Here is a 12,501-nt window from a genome sequence, read left to right as displayed (position 1 = left end):
GGTCTGAAAGGGGCATTAGATACAGTACATCAGGGGTTGAAACAGCTTTGAATGGAAGTCAGCAGTAATTATACCAACATCGTGTGAATGGAACAAAATGCAGATATTTCCCCGTTTCCTGAGTTGTACTCATCTAGCCACTATAATGCTCCTATATATACTCTTGTTTTCTTAGCTGTCATGGTCTTCAGCGCACACTTATACCATTGGGAGGCTGTCAATTTGCCAGTTGTCGGGATCCTGGCTGTCAGTCAAAGGCGTAGCTAGGGTTTTCGGAGCCCAGGGGAAGATGGAAAATGGCGCGTGGCCACACACCAGAAGGGGTGTTGTCACGCACCAGAAGGGGTGTGGCCACTGAAAATAGCCCACAGTGCCGGATACATTGCCCCACAGTGCCGGATACATGCCCCACAGTGCCGGATACATGCCCCACAGTGCCGGATTCATGCCCCACAGTGCCGGATTCATGCCCCACAGTGCCGGATACATTGCCCCACAGTGCCAGATACATTGCCCCACAGTGCCAGATACATTGCCCCACAGTGCCAGTTACATGCCCCACTGTGCCAGTTACATTCCCCACTGTGCCAGTTACATTCCCCACTGTGCCAGATACATTCCCCACTGTGCCAGATACATGCCCCACTGTGCCACTTACATGCCCCACTGTGCTCCCCCCCCCCCCCCCCGGTCACTCACCGCTTGTGTTGATATGTGAGGGGAGGAGAGCGCAGCGCAGTGCCTCTCCCCCTCACCGCTCCAGGTCTCCGGCAGCTGTGTGGCGCAGGTTCGCAAGCCAATCAGAGCTCGCGGACCGGCAGCCAATCAGGAGCCGGTCCGCAAGCTCTGATTGGCTAACGCCGCCGGAGACCGGACACACGCAACGCTGCTGGCAGCGCTGCTAGCGGCAGTGAGGGAAGGGAGAGACGCTGCGCTCTCCTCCCCTCACATTTCGGCGTGACGGGACATGATGCCACGGCCGCCGGCGGCGCCCCCTTCTCCTGTGCCCCACTCACCCTACCCTAGTTACGCCTCTGCTGTCAGTAAACTGACGCCGGAATCCCGACACCCGGTGACATTCCACGCCACCACCCGAGGGGGAAAATAACCCTGTGGCAACCAATGGTCGCCACCGGACTGGAAGCGTGGTGAGGGGACATGCTGCGCTCGCTGTCGGTCTCCTGACCGCCGGGATCTCATACTGATCCCATACCATTCCTATCCTTGATGCATGAGCTCCATCTGATCTCCATGGGCATAGCTACGCATACGCTGTATAGCTGGCAGTTCCGTCGACACACCCTCGCTGAACTGATCCAACCTGCGAGCACCTCGTTACCACTCAGTTATGCCCTTTCATTGGCAGTGGTAATGCATCTAAGATGCTTACTGCTCAGCATCAGCCGTAGATACATATACTCAGCTCTGGAGCATGCGCACAGCCAAAACTCGCAATATATAACTGACCTGCGTTCAGTTTTGTATCAGCCACTTAGTCTGCATAATACCTGCTAACTTCCACTGTGTCAGGTTTCCCAATAAGTGAAACGTTTGCACGAGACCATCAGAACAGTGTGCTTGGTGCAATGTGGTATCCCAGCTGTAAGCTAGTTGCAGGTAACGAGGAAAGTGTGTGGGTGCTGTCCGGAAACTGGGATGGGGAGGTAATCCTTTACTGAAGTGCAAATCTTTTCTGTTGGGCACTTGATGGAAGGAGCAGGGTATACTACAAACCCCTTTTTATAACTTTTGGGTTATGGCTAGGCCGCAGAGGACTGATCTAGAGTGTAAGTAAAGGGGCCTTCACCATAGTTCTGTCAGTGGACAGGAACAGTGGTTTCCCAGACATTCTAGACATGAATTCTCTATAGTTGGAAAGTAGGAAAATGCAATCCATTCACTAGAACAACATATGGATTTTTTTTTTTTTTAAACCTGTTTCTACTTAAAATCGAGTAACAACCTTGGATAACATTCAATAAGAAATTGTGGGCATAGGGCGTAGCTCCACTATAAATTGCTGCAAATATACATGCCGTATGTAATAATGTGCATACATATACACAATCCTAGCAAAATAAGTACAGATATTATATCATCAAAGCTACTAAAGTCAAAACTATGGTTCTGGCCAATGGATATTATTGCAACGAGCCTTTAACTAGTTAAGTTCAGTCTGGTTAACACAAACGTAGCTGAGGCCACACCAGTGGCTTAGCTGCTATGACAGACTGCCACTGGTGTTGTCGTCCATCTGCTGGAGGAAATGAAGTGAAGCTGCGCAGAAGAAAAGGGTTCACTGAAGATGTTGCAACCACTGGCGATCACTAGCGCCATAGAGATTTATAGGCTTGTAGCGTCTGCCAAAGTGCTGGGAGATGGCGTCACAAATTATTTCACTGCTGGTATTTTGTAGAGCGTAGGAAGCCTTCAAATTGTGTGTGTTCCCTGAATCAAAAGCCTACTAAATATGTCAACTGGATAAACCATAAAATACAGGACCTGAACCACTGCAGAAGTCATCCAAACCATTCGGATTATTCGTTATGCAACCTAGACAAGTTCCCATGCACTAGAATTGTTAGATGAATATACAGGCTATGGACCTTATTCAGCTTGGATTGCTATTGAGACAGAAAAAGCGATTTTCTCAATCCTGCTTCTGCTAAAAATCGCACGTGAAGAGCCGCCCAGAAAGGTAAAAGGGGACAGCTGATGCAATCGCAAAATTGCGAGGCCTACACAGAAATCGAGTTGCATCAACAGTTGCGGATGAGCCAGGGCTACTCAATAATGTGAATGCTATCGCACCAGGCGCCATGTTTTAAGTCGCAGCAATCGCAAGTGACTTTAGATGCACGACCCAAAAATTGCCATGACAGGCCTGCGCTTCCCCAACCGCTCCCTGCAAATGCCATGTGTACGCCCACGAACGCCCACCGCCTGTCAATTAAACTGCGATCACATCCCGGAAAGATGCGTTGGTATAAGAATCGTGGGTCGCGTACGTGCAGTGCGTTCACATCGCATGCACAGCAGTCTGATAATCGGACGATTTGCGATTTAGCAAAATTGCACCTGAAGCTGAAAAAGGCCCTATTATAGAATTATTCACGCCATATCGTAGTCTGTTAGGCTAATTCCTATCTATAGAGGGAAATCTCAGCAAGTTGGTCAGGTAAAATACACTGCTCAAAAAAATAAAGGGAACACTAAAATAACACATCCTAGATCTGAATGAATGAAATATTCTTATTAAATACTTTGTTCTTTACATAGTTGAATGTGCTGACAACAAAATCACACAAAAATTATCAATAGAAATCAAATTTATTAACCCATGGAGGTCTGGATTTGGAGTCACCCTCAAAACTAAAGTGGAAAAACACACTACAGGCTGATTCAACTTTGATGTAATGTCCTTAAAACAAGTCAAAATGAGGCTCAGTAGTGTGTGTGGCCTCCACGTGCCTGTATGACCTCCCTACAACCCACACAAGTGGCTCAGGTAGTGCAGCTCATCCAGGATGGCACATCAATGCGAGCTGTGGCAAGAAGGTTTGCTGTGTCTGTCAGTGTAGTGTCCAGAGCATGGAGGCGCTACCAGGAGACAGGCCAGTACATCAGGAGACGTGGAGGAGGCCGTAGGAGGGAAACAACCCAGCAGCAGGACCGTTACCTCCGCCTTTGTGCGAGGAGGAACAGGAGGAGCCCTGCAAAATGACCTCCAGCAAGCCACATATGTGCATGTGTCTACTCAAACAATCAGAAACAGACTCCATGAGGGTGGTATGAGGGCCCGACGTCCACAGGTGGGGGTTGTGCTTACAGCCCAACACCGTGCAGGACATTTGGTATTTGACAGAGAACACCAAGATTGGCAAATTCGCCACTGGCGCCCTGTGCTCTTCACAGATGAAAGCAGGTTCTCACTGAGCACATGTGACAGACGTGACAGAGTCTGGAGATGCCAAGGAGAACGTTCTGCTGCCTGCAACATCCTCCAGCATGACCGGTTTGGCAGTGGGTCAGTAATGGTTTGGGGTGGCATTTCTTAGGGGGGCCACACAGCCCTCCATGTGCTCGCCAGAGGTAGACTGGCTGCCATTAGGTACCGAGATGAGATCCTCAGACCCCTTGTGAGACCATATGCTGGTGCGGTTGGCCCTGGGTTCCTCCTAATGCAAGACAATGCTAGACGTCATGTGGCTGGAGTGTGTCAGCAGTTCCTGCAAGACGAAGGCATTGATGCTATGGACTGGCCCACGCGTTCCCCAGACCTGAATCCAATTGAGCACATCTGGGACATCATGTCTCGCTCCATCCATTGCACCACAGACTGTCCAGGAGTTAGCGGATGCTTTAGTCCAGGTCTGGGAGGAGATCCCTCAGGAGACGATCCGCCACCTCATCAGGAGCATGCCCAGGCATTGTAGGGAGGTCATACAGGCACGTGGAGGCCACACACACTACTGAGCCTCATTTTTTTTTTTTTTAAGGACATTACATCAAAGTTGAATTAGCCTGTAGTGTGTTTTTCCACTTTAATTTTGAGGGTGACTCCAAATCCAGACCTCCATGGGTTAATAAATTTGATTTCCATTGATAATTTTTGTGTGATTTTGTTGTCAGCACATTCAACTATGTAAAGAACAAAGTATTTAATAAGAGTATTTTATTCATTCAGATCTAGGATGTGTTATTTTAGTGTTCCCTTTATTTTTTTGAGCAGTGTATATTACTGGCAGGAGGGAAGTGTACGATGGAACCGACAAGTTATTGACTCCTATGTACTAAGCCTTGGAGAGCGATAATGGTGGTCATTCCAAGTTGATCGCAGCAGGAAATTTTTTAGCAGTTGGGCAAAACCATGTGCACTGCAGGGGAGGAAGATGTAACATGTTACATCTGCCTCCCCTGCAGTGCACATGGTTTTGCCCAACTGCTAAAAAAATTCCTGCTGCGATCAACTTGGAATTACCCCCAAAGTGGACACTGATAAAGTAGCAACCAACCAGCTCCAGTCATTTTTCAAACACAGACCCCCATTTATCAAGCCTTGTTGAATGATAAATAGCACAGTGATAAAGTAACAGCCAATCAGCTCCTAACTGACATGTCACAGGCTGTGTATAAAAAATGACAGGAGCTGATTGGTTGGTATTTTATCACCGTGCTATTTATCACTCTCCAAGGCTTGATAAATCTGGGCCACAGCCTGTAATGTGACAGTTAGCTGGGTACACAGTGAGCAATATATCGGCCGTTCGATAGCGCAAGCCTGTCAGTGGGTATGTACCCCCTATATGTCGGCCCTGCAGCACAGCCGATGGCTGATATATCTACAGATATATCAGCGCATCTGAATGTTTTCAGGGTCCGCCAGTGACTGACATATCAGTTGGGTGTGCACATTTTAAATGCGCGCCCAGTTGTGACGTCAGACACGACACATTGGGCGGACGATTGGTAAGTGTGTATGCACTTACCAATCGTCAGACCGGAGTGTGTACAGCATTAGGAGCTGATTGGCTGATACTCCGCCCACTTTATACCTCCCCAAAGTTTAGTACATGTACCCCTTTGTCTGCTATAAAAAGATATAACATGGAAATATAAAACCTCTTATGATACAAAGGACTAATATTCAGGTTATGCCTGGAAGCCCTATAGTAAAGGGACCCTGGAGCTCTGGAGGTATGAACTGTACAGGATTATCCCCAAAGGAAGAGGTATCACAGCAGAAAAATTGTCCAGTTCCTATTCTGCAAGGTTATAATGATGTGATGAGTTAACAGAGGTTGTTGCTTCTTATCTTATGGGCGTCTTCCCACTTATTATAGGAGCTTAGTTTAGCCACCTGTAACTGGATAATAGTAATAACAGTGTTCTTTCCGTCTATAAAGAGATTTAATCTCTGATAGCACTCAGCAGGAGCATCTTCAGGAGAATGTTAATCTTTAATATACAGATAACTGGGGCTGTGTATTTTCCCATCAGGACAGATAACAGTGCTGTATGTTGATGTATTGGCCATAGGCGTCCTTCCTCCTCATAACAAAGATATTTAGTAAAGTCTTGTAATCAATATATGAATGACAGGGACGTATTTAAAGTTTTCTAACCAAACCTGAAAACTGTTAAAGTGGAATAACATTCAGTAATGTCTGGCCCCTCCAATGCTTAGGAACTGGGGGTCAGCGAGTTCTTGAGTGGACAAGTGGAGATAATGCCCTTAACAACCAATCAGTTTATTGGTTGCTATGGGCAACTTCTACACTCTTTATTATTTATTTATTAACAGTTTCTTTTATATCGCAGCATATTCTGTTGCACTTTACAATTGGAACAACAGTAATAGAACAAAACTGGGTAAAAACAGACAGACATAGAGGTAGGAAGGCCCTGCTTGCAAGCTAAACAGGCATTGATATACAAGAATAGGTGCTACTTATTGCATAATGGTCCACCAGATTGCAAAGGTTTTTAATGGGCTGTATGATATGGCCACCCAGCAATGTTGGCCAAGGGTCAGGAGGGTGTGAAAGTGAAGAAAGATAAAATATGTGAGGTTATATGTGTACTGTACAGAGGGGATGTAATTAGAAAGGGAAGCATTGAAGGTGATGTGGGTGGGTTCAGAATTTGATAAGCTTGTCTGAAGAGGTGAGTTTTCAGGGAACGTTTGAAGGTTTGGAGACTAGAGGTGAGTCTTATTGTGCGTGGGAGGGCATTCCACAGAGTGAGTGCAGCTCAGATAAAATCCTGTAATTTTGAGTAGGAGCAAGTAATGCGTGTGGATAAGAGACGCAGATCTTGTGCAGAGCAGAGAGGTTGGATAGGGAAATATTTTGAGATGAGTGAATAGATGTATGTTGGTGCAGTTTGGTTAATAGCCTTTAGATGGTTTGATACTTCTCTCACCGTGGAATCTTGAGCAGGCTACTCTCCTACAGCCACAGATAATTCCCTAAATATTTGCACTCGATTTACGTAGTGGCAGAGAAGAGAGTTTCACTGATTGGGCGCCATATACACTACCAATCTGTTTTAGCAACAAATGAATGAGACTGTGGGGAAACAGAATGAAGGATGTGTTGTAAACACAGGAAAGAATTAACAAACACACGTGTACCATAAGTGATCTTGTCCAATGTCCTGTCCATGGTACTGATTGCAGTGAGTGTGAAAAGTAAAGACAATCTGTGCTAAAATACCTTATAGAGACAGGACATGTCCGATCAAGATTTAGTTTATCACAGTACCCACATACTGTATACATACATACAGCTAAGTAGCATAGCAGTGGTAGATATATGGTTATAGATAGTGTCCAGTGCTTTTAATATAAGGCTGGAAATGTGTCTGAAATGTACAAATGCATCTTACTATATTGTAAACCAATTAGCTGCCGTGCGTTTAAAAACAGCACCTGATTCTTTGCGTATTTGAACATGTAAAATGTAAGTATTTGAATATTTAGCTAAGAATATTTGCCAATATATGAGATGGGACATACGGGATTTCCATTTATTTGTTTTAGTTTTTGGGATTTATTGAGAACCTTTCCATAAAACCATAGAAAAATAATCAACTCTCGTATTACCTCGTGTGGCAATCAATGTGGATATTGTACAAGTCTGCAATTTTTTACTAACATTGATTTATATAGAGCCAGCATATTCTATTACGCTTTACAATTGGGACCAAAGCAGTAATAGAACAGAAATAAAATGAGTCTGGGTAATAACAGACAAAGAGGTAAGAGGGGCCCTGTTCTCAAGCTTACATTCTATAGCAGGGGTTCTCAACTCCAGTCAAGTACAAACAACAGGTCATGTTTTGTGGATTTCTTAAATGCACAGGTGAGTTAATCTATTTTCCGTGGTCCGTAACGCCCCTTTCACACCAAATTCCTGTGTCCAGCCTGTGTCAATGAACATGAGTTTCAAGCTGTGTCACATTGGCTTGAAATCCGTTCACACCGAAGGCTGGACCTGGGATATTGTTGGGTCTTCTTCTCTGCCTGCGCTTGGAGATGACATCATCTCCAAGTGCCGGTAAACTGGCTCTCCACAGAGTTTGAACGGGATCCAGGTCAGGCGACCCAGGTTACCCATTCACAATGCCCCGTAACCTGAGACCAACCCTCCAAGCAACACGAGTTGGATTCCTGGGTCACTGGACCAGGGGGGTCCCTTTCACACCAAACTGCACCCATGTTAAGCCAGCAATAACCCGGGTTTAAGCAGGGTATAATTTCCTACCTACTTCCACACACAGAAATCCTCAGCATGACCGGGAAAACCTGAGGGTTGAGGTTGAGAACCACTGATTTAGAGCAATGTTCAGGGTTTGTAAGAAGCTTTCTACAACAACAAGGGCCATATTAGCAATGGGATGGGATGGGACTTAAGCCCTAAGCCTCTACATAAAAATATAGGCCCATCACCATGACGATAGTATAGGGGGTCCACACGTCAACACTGCTCTGTTCACAGCTCCTCCAGTTCTCACATTCTCATTTTCAGCTCCAAACCCATGTGGGCCTTAATTCGGCCCTGATACCAACATTCACGGACACCCTCTACATAACTTAAGTCACCAGTGCTCAAGCAGGAACATCATTAAACCCTCACCTGATATCAAGAATTGGCATTATCTATGCCTGAATAATACTATCTGCCTTCCTTTGACACAGCAGCTCAATTTGGGTTTAATAATACACTGTTGAATCCCTAATGGTGTAAAAAATGGTTTAATCTCTGTGGTTCAAGACAAAATGAATGCACCACAAGAAGCGCAGTATGAAAGAAAAGGTATTATACAGGAGGAGACCCTTTAAACAGCTGTCTGCACACCCCCTCCCAGCGACTACCTCAGCTGCAGCTGTTTAGGAGACAGAGCTGTATTTTCCGTGTGAAAAATGGGAGGAATTTAACCCAAATGGGGAAACTCACAGCTGGTAGAGTCATTTAGCCAATAGCTAACTGGCAAAAGAAAAGGAGGATAGGGGGAGGGGGCGCGTTAGGGCTCATTAGGAGAAACTAATTGCCACCTTGTTATGAGACAGGGGAAATTAAGGGGGAGAGGGAAATTCTTTCCAGGATTTTTTTTTCTTTTTCAATTTTAACGGTGGAAAAAGGAACGTGTGAGGAGGCTGCAGGAAAAGCACATAGAGAATAAATGTAGAGGATGGAGGTGCAATGACTTGGGGTGCACAATTGTATTCAAGGAACTCATCATTTCATCACTGAAATAAAGAGGACATAACTCTTTAGGGAGATTAGTGAAATTAGGTGTACCAAACCTTCTTAAGAGGTCAATTGTAGAACTTGCTCTTAGCAACCAATGAGCTATCAGCAATCATGTACCTGATACATAAACTTTCTATCATCTGATGTCGGACCACATGACATCATTACACAATAACTTTACAAATAAATGTGAACTAACTTAGCTTATCTAGAAATAAATGACACAGAGAAATAACGACACAGACAACTGAAATGCCATTAAAATCGGTCAACCGTTATTTATTATGATATATTTAAGCTAAGTATGGTGGCAATAAGAAAGAACGACCAGACCAACAGTGATATTACGACTTATTGCTGCTACGCATGTCCACGACATGACTTCTTTATCTCATTGGCTTACGCCAATAAGTGCTGAGTTTCCAACTCTCTCCCCAATACACCATAATAGAGCCGGCCAGACAGCCGAGCCCCAATGACCCCCGGTAAGGAGGGCCAGAGTATACGATGTATTGGGCAAAGAGCGCACCCACAAACAGCGGCGCAATAGCCACTGTAACTGCTGTTCTTTCCCGCCACACACCGGCCTGTAAGGAGCCGGTGCCGCCACCATACCCTGACTAACAACAAACTAACTAAAACTAAGCTATAAAGAAAAATTTGAGGCAAACCAGAAGAAGGCCTGCCGTAAACTGGACAATGGAATCACCGGACATAGCGCTTGTAGGCATTGGATTTCCATCGACCAAGCGCATTAACCTCAGTCTCAGAAAAACCCAATGAAGCGGCTGTTGTCGCAGCACCAATACGAAAGGAATGTGTACCATACAGTGATGGCGACAATCCCAACGCAAGGATGCATTGCTTAAATACCCACCGGAATTGGTACAACGTCAAAGGTGACCCATCGAGGTGGACAAGCCACGCTCCGCCACAACGTGGCCGGGAGTCACCATACACGCGTGCCAAGGTTATGGGGCAGAAGCTAATGTTAGGGCAGGCAGGCAAGGTAATCCAATGCCCATGCCCCAACTGATCCGTCTTAGAACGGCTCAATTTGCACAGTAACGCATCCGCCAGCAACACATGGGACTCACGCAAAGGAGGGGCCGCGGACCTGGAGGGGGCCACCAACTCGCCGATCCGAAAGGCTCCGTAAAAAGCCATCGCAAAGGCAAGCCGGAAAAGCAACACCTCATACCGAGAATCGCAAACGGATGGTAAAACCTTCATCAGGCGACCCAGCAGCGCAACCGATATAGGACGCCTGTTGTCCACAGACACAGGAGTGCCACGAGCCCAGCCCTGCAAACAGCGTCTCACCAAAAAGCTTTTAGTGAAATCATGGCTACCCTGTAAGCGCAGAAAAAATAAGAATTTACTTACCGATAATTCTATTTCTCGGAGTCCGTAGTGGATGCTGGGGTTCCTGAAAGGACCATGGGGAATAGCGGCTCCGCAGGAGACAGGGCACAAAAAGTAAAGCTTTAGGATCAGGTGGTGTGCACTGGCTCCTCCCCCTATGACCCTCCTCCAAGCCTCAGTTAGGATACTGTGCCCGGACGAGCGTACACAATAAGGAAGGATTTTGAATCCCGGGTAAGACTCATACCAGCCACACCAATCACACTGTACAACCTGTGATCTGAACCCAGTTAACAGTATGATAACAGCGGAGCCTCTGAAAAGATGGCTCACAACAATAATAACCCGATTTTTGTAACTATGTACAAGTAATGCAGATAATCCGCACTTGGGATGGGCGCCCAGCATCCACTACGGACTCCGAGAAATAGAATTATCGGTAAGTAAATTCTTATTTTCTCTATCGTCCTAGTGGATGCTGGGGTTCCTGAAAGGACCATGGGGATTATACCAAAGCTCCCAAACGGGCGGGAGAGTGCGGATGACTCTGCAGCACCGAATGAGAGAACTCCAGGTCCTCCTTAGCCAGGGTATCAAATTTGTAGGATTTTACAAACGTGTTTGCCCCTGACTAAATAGCCGCTCGGCAAAGTTGTAAAGCCGAGACCCCTCGGGCAGCCGCCCAAGATGAGCCCACCTTCCTTGTGGAATGGGCATTTACATATTTTGGCTGTGGCAGGCCTGCCACAGAATGTGCAAGCTGAATTGTATTACACATCCAACTAGCAATAGTCTGCTTAGAAGCAAGAGCACCCAGTTTGTTGGGTGCATACAGGATAACAGCAAGTCAGTTTTCCTGACTCCAGCCGTCCTGGAACCTATACTTTCAGGGCCCTGACAACATCCAGCAACTTGGAGTCCTCCAAGTCCCTAGTAGGCGCAAGGCACCACAATAAGCTGGTTCAGGTGAAACACTGACACCACCTTAGGGAGAGAACTGGGGACGAGTCCGCAGCTCTGCCCTGTCCGAATGGACAAACAGATATGGGCTTTTTTGAGAAAAAACCCACCAATTTGACACTCGCCTGGCCCAGGCCAGGGCCAAGAGCATGGTCACTTTTCATGTGAGATGCTTCAAATCCACAGATTTGACTGGTTTTAAACCAATGTGATTTGAGGAATCCCAGAACTACGTTGAGATCCCACAGTGCCACTGGAGGCACAAAAGGGGGTTGTATATGCAATACTCCCTTGACAAACTTCTGGACTTCAGGAACTGAAGCCAATTCTTTCTGGAAGAAAATCGACAGGGCCGAAATTTGAACCTTAATGGGCCCCAATTTGAGGCCCATAGACACTCCTGTTTGCAGGAAATGCAGGAATCGACCGAGTTGAAATTTCTTCGTGGGGCCTTCCTGGCCTCACACCACGCAACATATTTTCGCCACATGTGGTGATAATGTTGTGCGGTCACCTCCTTCCTGGCTTTGACCAGGGTAGGAATGACCTCTTCCGGAATGCCTTTTTCCCTTAGGATCCGGCGTTCCACCGCCATGCCGTCAAACGCAGCTGCGGTAAGTCTTGGAACAGACATGGTACTTGCTGAAGCAAGTCCCTTCTTAGCGGCAGAGGCCATAAGTCCTCTGTGAGCATCTCTTGAAGTTCTGGGTACCAAGTCCTTCTTGGCCAATCCGGAGCCATGAGTATAGTTCTTACTCCTCTACGTCTTATAATTCTCAGTACCTTAGGTATGAGAAGCAGAGGAGGGAACACATACACCGACTGGTACACCCACGGTGTTACCAGAACGTCCACAGCTATTGCCTGAGGGTCTCTTGACCTGGCGCAATACCTGTCCCGTTTTTTGTTCAGACGGGAC

At 46.4% G+C, this 12,501-nt stretch overlaps 1 protein-coding gene across 1 annotated transcript in view; it reads right to left on the bottom strand.

The window, feature by feature from the left end:
- NTN3 (netrin 3) overlaps positions 1-12,501 on the bottom strand; it is a 130,310-nt gene that overhangs the window by 21,323 nt on the left and 96,486 nt on the right. The window lies entirely within an intron of this gene.

The sequence above is a fragment of the Pseudophryne corroboree genome, chromosome 7 (assembly GCF_028390025.1).
Source record: "Pseudophryne corroboree isolate aPseCor3 chromosome 7, aPseCor3.hap2, whole genome shotgun sequence".
NCBI lineage: Eukaryota > Metazoa > Chordata > Amphibia > Anura > Myobatrachidae > Pseudophryne > Pseudophryne corroboree.
This window is presented reverse-complemented; position numbering and strand designations above follow the sequence as displayed.